This window comes from Andrographis paniculata, unplaced genomic scaffold (assembly GCF_009805555.1).
Source record: "Andrographis paniculata isolate CXL003 unplaced genomic scaffold, ASM980555v1 Contig98END, whole genome shotgun sequence".
Classification (NCBI taxonomy): Eukaryota; Viridiplantae; Streptophyta; class Magnoliopsida; order Lamiales; family Acanthaceae; genus Andrographis; species Andrographis paniculata.
The window spans coordinates 3,057,220-3,065,474 of record NW_026137637.1 but is presented as its reverse complement, the minus strand read 5'-3'; the positions used below and the strand labels follow the sequence as shown (position 1 = coordinate 3,065,474).

Sequence of the window (8,255 nt, the reverse complement as noted above, 5' to 3'; positions counted from 1 at the left end):
GTTATGTTAACATTGAGACATTGGGATATCATCCTTAGGCTTGGTGTCCACAAACAAGATGGGACTGCTGTTGTCTTGGTTGCTCTCATTTCATGAAATAACTATGCCTGTCCAGCAAAAAATAAATTCCAAGCTTCTTTCACATTCTATTTCTTCAAGCAAATTAGCCAAACAATTCACAAACAAAAATGAATCAATCAACTCAATTTGTTTCTTCAAAAACAATTCACTCAAGCCGTACCTTAATACTTCCGGGAGCATTCTCAACATCTGAGGCCTAAGGATTGAATCAAGTCTGTGGTTTTTGGCTGGCGGATGATCTTTTCAAACATGTCTATTGTCATTCCGTGCTTGACCATCGCCTCAAGAATCTTGTCCTCAATCTCCGCCATCGGCTTCTTTGAGATATCTTTCTCATTTGAAGAAGAGCAAAACACTAATTCGGATAGCCGCTCTTTCTCAGCTTGCCGGCAATATTTATCCGCCTCAGTCGTGCCAGCAGTAATAAGATGGTAGGTATGGACAAACTCTTTTTGCCCAATACTATAAGCTCGACAGATACCCTGCTGCTGGACAGAAGGATTCCAGAGAACGACCAGCAGAATGACCCTGGAAGCCCCAACCAGACTAATGCCCTCAGAGCAGCACTTCATCGACGCCAGCATGATGTTCGAATCATTTTCTGGATCGTTGAATGCGTTGATAACATTCTGGCGTTGCTTCTTCTCTAGCTTTCCTTCCAGCCTGAGAATTTCCTTCCCGGCATTACACTGGAAGGTCGCGGTCAGATGCTCTTCGATCAGGTCCAAGGGCGGAAGGTACTGGCTGAAGATGAGTACTTTTTCCTTCAGCATCATACTGAGGCGGACAAACTCGATGATGAATTTTGTTTTGACTCTTTTGTTGGGATTGAGCTTTGATGTCTCAGCTGCTTGCACCGTTGGATAAGGTACGGAAAACAGATACCAAAGAAAATCCAAAATCTGAACTCTTAATTGTTTTCCTTAGCCGTTCTCCTTCCAACCAGCCGATCAGATTCTTTTGCAATCCAGTCGATTTCAAGAGGACGACACAGTCTCTTAATCCGGGAAGACTCTTTTGCAGGATAGAGCCTTTGTGCACATGCACAAACAGCGACATTGAGACTTTAAGCCTCTCCACTGCACGGTTGGTGGATTCCGGAAGCAAAGCAGGCCTAGATCTCCGGCGTTTCCTATCTGAATGCAGAATCTCAGTGAATGTCGGGTCCTGCATAGCTGCTTCTGCCACTGTAGGCCTTACGATCTTCAGTGAGTAGAACAGCTCTCTAAAGTTGTTCTAGAAAAGAGTCCCAGACAATATAACACGCTTTTCGGTCTTGAGCTGAACCAGTGAAGTCCAAATTTTACTCCGGCGGTTGCGAGGTGTATGGCCTTCATCAAGAATCACCGGTCCAGGCCCCAGAACTTCGAAGTTCTTTTCAATATCCGACCTCTGCCCCTCTTCGCCTGCATCTGCTTCCATGTTTTTCTGCGCCGTCAGCTTCTCAGACAGACTGTAGCTAATCCCCAAAAGGCCTCCCCCTCTCTTCCATGAATATATCTTGACCATCCAGATTACCTCCATGTCCCTGCCATCTGATACTCGTTCCTTGAAAGAGATGCTCAGCAGCAGCAGCCATCTCGTCACCGATAATTGTCAGATTGTTCAGGTTGTGGAAATTAAACCCGGAATTCCACTTCCTGAACTCCCCTTCCCTGTTCTGAAGCAATCCAGCCCGGGCGATGATCATCGGCAGACAGTTTGGATACATCTTTAGATATGTCTCGAGGAATACGATCATGAGACGTATCTTTCCTGTCCCTGGGGCATGAGAAATGATGCATCCGCCCACTCCAGCTAGATTTGAGTTCTTTAAATCGGCAATATCGGTACTGCCTGCCAAGTTCCTCCAGAGGAACTCAAATCCTTCTTGCTGGTGTTCGTACATACTTTCCCGCACACCAACCTTGATGCTCCACACTGAGCCGCTAGTCCAGCTGCTTATATCCGCAGAATCAGCTTCTGGGAGATTAACTGCGCTAAGATCCAGACCCTTCCCTTTCTCCTGGTTCTTCTTTCCGGAAGCATTACGAGCTTTGATCTCCTGCGAAAGAAAGATCAACCTAAAACTGCACTGACCTACATTCAAATAATTAACAAATTAGTATAGAATTAGGGGTGGTGGATAATTAATTAAAAAGAACAATTTTGATGTTCCCCATAGTCCGATGGTTTTCTGATTTCAGTTATTTAAGGAAGAAATTGATATATACTTACCGGTCGAGGAATTACATCCTTCGGTTGAATCGTCACATGCTGACAGTAGATACAAAACCATCCTCGATCGTCTTCTAATATCAATTGATGCAGCCCTCGAGCACATCTGCGCTCCTGAGTCTCTTCCTCCTCCTCATCGTCTACTCTAACAACCTGCAGGCCATGAATTGATCATTAGTTATCATTTCACTTTCTGAATAATTATAATAATAGTGCCGATTTAGTTCTCAATCCATGTCAAATCAGTTCTTGTCTATTGTTTGAATATTGAATTATTCTACACTAAGTGTTGGAACTGATTTACTTACCTCACGGCTGGCAGTCGTTCCTATTTCCTCAACAGCACAACAAAAGTTGAACTCTTCAAGCAAGTCTTCCATCTCCTCCGCCCGCTCAGCTTGTCTCTGTCCCTCTTCTGTGAGTGGCACGACATCCTCCTCAAACCGAAACTTCTTTGGAAGAGGAGGGTAGCCTTCAGCTGCATCTGCCGCCCCACTCCCTTCACCAGTATGTATTGATCGAGACGGTTGTCCGAGAATAGATTCCCTCGGGATTTTGGAGATATCAAATCTTTTAGGCTTCAGCTTCTTCGCTTTAGCCCCCGTCATAAACTTTGTCATCTCCTTTAGCCAATACGGCATATCTTCTCCATCCCCGCCACTTTTGCAAATCCGTGTAGCTTTCGGGCTCTGGGCATTTGAGGCTGAGACTTGGTGCGCTCCTGCCTTGACTGGTCGGTCATCATCATCGCCACCCACCCTCCTCTAATTTCTCTCCCTCTGCGCAGCGTTCACTGGCATCTTTCTTTTCGGCGTTCCATTGCAGCGCTGTCCTGAAGCCTTTACTCTCGCGCTATCCTTTTCGGTTTCACTTCTTTTCTGATTCTTCCGTTTTTGCCTCCTCGCCAGAGTAAAGTCTTGATCATCCTCATCATCCATGCAGTTCCCAATTTCATCGCCAGACAAATCACTCAACTCATACGACTGGCATTTATTGGTCCTACTTAGAGATCGAATCCGGCCTCCAATGCCAGAAGAACTGTCACCATGTACCCGAATGCCATCGTCAGCATTTCCTCCGCAGACAATATCCCGCAAATCCTCACTCAAATTAGTCACTTCTTTCCCCTTCTCTATGGGAGCCATTGTACTGGAGGGGGTGTTGGCAATGCCCCCATCGGAGTGGTCCTCTAGTTCAGGGACCGTCAATTCAGGCCCAAATAATGCAGCATAAATGTCTGCTTGATTCCTCCGATGCTCCATACAGGACAGGTCTTGGTTCCTGTTGGTGCATCCTTCAGTTTGAGCTGTTTGAAGCTCTTCATCGACCTGCAGGCCATGAAAGTTCAATTTGAGTATCGAATAAAAGATGAGGAATGCATATTTAGTGAAGAAATTGTTCATAAAAGGCATTCAATATCTAATTGTGCGAAGTAATTGAATCATTGAGCTCATTTTATAAACTTTGTTAATCTATTAGCACCATATCATCAAAAGAAATGTGTCTTTCGTCATGTCTTCGGACTCTGCCGGTGCTCAATGAACCAGCCCTTCCGTCGGCCATACTGGTCATTGACGGAGATGAAAATTCGCTTCTCTTATCCATTGATTGATGATTATTCTACATAACAATGAGATATAGAGGGGTTGAACATAGTGAAATGCTCTTAAAAAAAAAAAAAAGAAAAAAAAGTCTCCAGGCATATTACTACAAGTCATAGATATCACAATGATCTATAGTTACTATAAAGTAGCAATAAATCCGCACTCCTCAGCTGCCGTGAAAAATTTAAATGGACATTTGGATCTTTAATTTCCTTTAGACTGCGTTCAATATGTTAGAGTGCCAGAATTTACCCATTACTTATTGCTTGTAACAACATGACAAGTGAAAACTTATTCAAAAAACTTATAGGCTCCAATCCTAAATAATTATACTACATACCAAAGGACAAGCATTCAACTATAAGCGTGTATGTTACGTAAGAAAGATGAAGTCCTTCCAAAGCAAAATAACATTTTATAAGTGAAAAGAATATGTAAATGTCTAGTATGTATATATATCACGTAGGAGAGATAGAGTTCCTCCAGCAGAAGAATCTAATTATATAATTATATTACTGTATGATATTTATAAAAAATACGTTTAACAAACAGGCCTACTGTTCATCTATCAAATAATCAAGTAGTTTGTTATGTTTAACAAAATACGTAACTACATAAAATCAATACGTAAATACCAACAACCTTTTTCTCTTTTTATATAAGCAAGCTCCCTCCAAAAACATAGATGCAATGTTGGGAGATAATAGAGTATTAGTAAATTTCATACTTAGCAATGGAAAAAGCTTCAAAATCACTATGTCTTTTGACGAAAAAACAAGATATTTTTCCTTAGTCTGATTTTCAGTATTTCATATTATGTTTTTTTTTTTCATTATATTCTTACACACGGGACATTTCTGTGAAAATTTAAGATAATGAAGCATATCCCAGTTACTTACATATCTAAAACATGGTTGTGAAAAATTAATGAACATGTGTAATTGAACCTTAGCACTTTACTAAGAATCTAAATTAACAAATGTTTATACTACATCAAATAATAAAATACTATGAAACTATGAAATACTTGATCAAACATTTGTTGAAACATTGAGTAGGTATTGAAAAAAGAAAACAAAATATTAAAGTTAAGTCAGATGTAACTCCAACCAACACAATAAAAATCTACTCAATGCATAAAATTAATATCAAGGAGATAATTATGTAGCTAAGAATTATTTTCTTTTAAAACAATATATTCCTAGAGTGAAAAATAAGCGCAAAGAAGTCAACATAACACAATGTGCAAAAGTAAAATTTTCACTTGATGACATCAATAAAAACAAATAAATAAACTTGACAACCAGCTACCAGACAATCCATGATTCGATTTGATAGGAACTGTAATAAAAATAAATGAGTGCATTTAAATAACTAACAAGGCAAACCTACGTCAAGATAACCCCACCGTTGAACCAAGTGCCACTAAGAAAGACATTGTGATCGTACTCGGGGAATCAGTCAATCAATAGTGTAAGTATCCTAATGGTAAAAATCAAATTTGATGATTGTTTTAAAAATAAATTTAGTTATGTTGATCGAAGGGTGAAACTTAACTTCCAAAGCATCACATATTGAAAAAAAATAATAATAATAAAATAACATTGACGAAAATCAAAGAACTTTGAAAAGAAAGAGAAAATAATATTAGGTAAAGGAAGATGGGTTTTTCTTTTTTTATTTTTTTATAAAAAAAAAAATAAATAAGCATTTCATTTCTTGGAACCTAAGTTTTAATTCTGAAAATCTAAAAGATTAAATAAAGAAGATCACATATGTATACCTGCTTAGATTACCCAAATCAAACAAGAAGAGCACGATGCCACCAAATATCTGCAAGAAATTGAGTTAGTAAACATCGATGAATAAATTAATCATTCATTCAGCTAAAGAAAAAAAAATGAGACGAACCTCGAAAAAGTACATCCATGATCATGTTGAGAAATAAACTTGATCTAAAAAATAAAAGTTGGAGGACTATAGTAATTCATTGTCTAAAATAAATAAATAAATTACAAAAATGTAACCCCACGCAAGAAATTAGCCTATATCATGTCATTACTTTGGATTTGTCTAAGACACATTCATGGCTGAACATTAGCTCTAGGAAAAAGTCTTGCTTGAATTGATTTGGGAGAAATTGTGTTAATTTACCTTTCTTAGCCTTTTCTTTTGTGTATAAATAGGCTTTGTAATTTCTTTTTAAATCATCAATCAAAATATCTTTCAGCACCGGCTACAAACTTTCCTTTGACAAATTGTTGACTTGAAGGAGGGCTCCTGAAAGGTTTTCCGGTGAGAATAAGAGAGTGGAAGGGAGAGGGACTAAGACGAATAAAGTGTTTCTAATTTTGTCCAAAACATGACCAAAAACGAAATTGGGTCGTAATCAATGAATTTGGTGGGGGTTTGAGCCGGAGATCAAAGTTTTTGGAGGTGAAAAAAGTGTTTGGAGGGGAAGGTAAGGGTTAAGAAATGACTTGCTGGTTTCGCCTGCTTAGGAAGGATGCTCAGGTTCAGGTTCCTCTTCGATTTTACCAATGTTTGATGGCTCTTGTCGATGAAATTTGCGTTTCTGTTTGGTTTTTCAATCGAGTGTGTCCTGATGTGCAGAAAATAGGAAGCTAAAGTCGAATGCAAGTAAAAGAGGTAATTGATATTGAAGCGGAATCTTCTCCAGGTGTTTCTCGTATTTGTTTTTGCTATTTTTGTGTGTATTAGTGTTTAGAAATTTCAGTCTGCATGAATATATTAGTATTTGTGGCAGTAATGCTTTGCTATTTCTCTTTTTAGTATTTGCTAATAAATTCTTAATCATGTAATATTTATGTGAAGAATTAATGATCATGTGAACTTCAATAACAATAAATGTGTGCATTTAAAAAACTCACCGAAATGGTACCAGGTGCGACAAGCGGAAGATAATCGACTCAGTGTAGGGGATCAATCAATAGCTTGAGGAATGTAAGAACAATCTCAATTGGTAGATAATCCAAGAAATCTGCCATTGTAATATCATATAGATTGCAAAAGTAATCAACGTCAACATCTTGTAAGAAAGATTGAAGTGACTATTGGATAATCTGGAATAAAATTTCTGAGAATGTAGTAGCATGATATATAAATATAAGAGATACAAAACATTCATAAAAAGCTGCGATACAGACAATAACGGGGCCTATAAGTGTAAATAGATGTTATTGAAATGCATGGCCAAATTTCATACCACAAGGGACCTGTTTAGAGAGAAAACCCTTGTTGTGTTCGTGGAAATTATTGATCTTTACCCCTTCGTATGTTACGGTCAATAAAAATATTAGAAATCTTATTATGTTGTCGCTGAAACTAGTAAAGTGCCTATAGGCTATAAATTTTGTATATATCTAAGCAATAGTAATTTTACCGTTCATTTTAATGTTCGTGGCAGTCATGCTTTGCCATTTTTTTCAGCATTTTCTAATTCTATTCTAATTCATATAACATTCATGTGAAGAATTAGTGATCATGCAAAAATCGAATGTTTACACTAGAGTTTGTCAATGGTAATAGAAACAATGAGTAGGTGTTGAAAAAAAAATAAAAATGTAGAGGTTAAGCACACTCTATGATAATTACATAAATGCAACATGTCAAAATTAATTTCTCACTTGCTAAAATCAATAAGGCTAGCATACAAGAAGATCGTATGTAACATATAATGATCAATTGCCTTTGTCTTGTCTTTTTTTATAAGAACTTCAATAAAAATAAATGTGTGCATTTAAATAACTCACCAAAATTGTACAAGGTGCCACTAACGGAAGATATTCGAATCAGTGTAGGCGATCAGTCAATAGCGAAAGGATTGTAAGAACGATCTCCGTTGGTAAGTAATTCAAAAAATCGGCCATTGTAATATTATATGCATTGCGAAAGATTGAAATGACTATTGGATAATATAATCTGGAATAAAAATTTCTGAGAATGCAGTAGCGTGACATATATATATAAAAAAACAGATACAAACCTTTGATAAAAGGCTGTGATACAGACAATAAGGGGCCTATAAGTGTAAATAGATGTTATTGAAATGAATGCCCAAATTTCATACCACCAGGGACTTTTTTTTTAGAAAGAAAAACCCTTGTCTTTTTAATGGAAATTACTGAACTTTATTATCTTTACCCTTTTGTATGTTAGTCAAAATAAAAAAGGAACTTTAAAAGAAAGAGAAAATAAAATGAAGTACAAGAGGTTTCTTTCAAAAAATAGTAAAATAAAATAAAAAGAGACTTCACCAATAGTATGTGGAAATCTAAAACTCAAAGAAATGGATACAAATCTGTAGTGTTTGCCTAAATTAATCAAATCAAA

At 37.4% G+C, this 8,255-nt stretch overlaps 1 pseudogene; it reads right to left on the bottom strand.

Annotated features, from left to right (window-relative positions):
• Positions 1-263: 263 nt before the first annotated feature.
• Positions 264-2,939, bottom strand: LOC127243789 (SNF2 domain-containing protein CLASSY 3-like; annotated as a pseudogene).
• Positions 2,940-8,255: the final 5,316 nt, after the last annotated feature.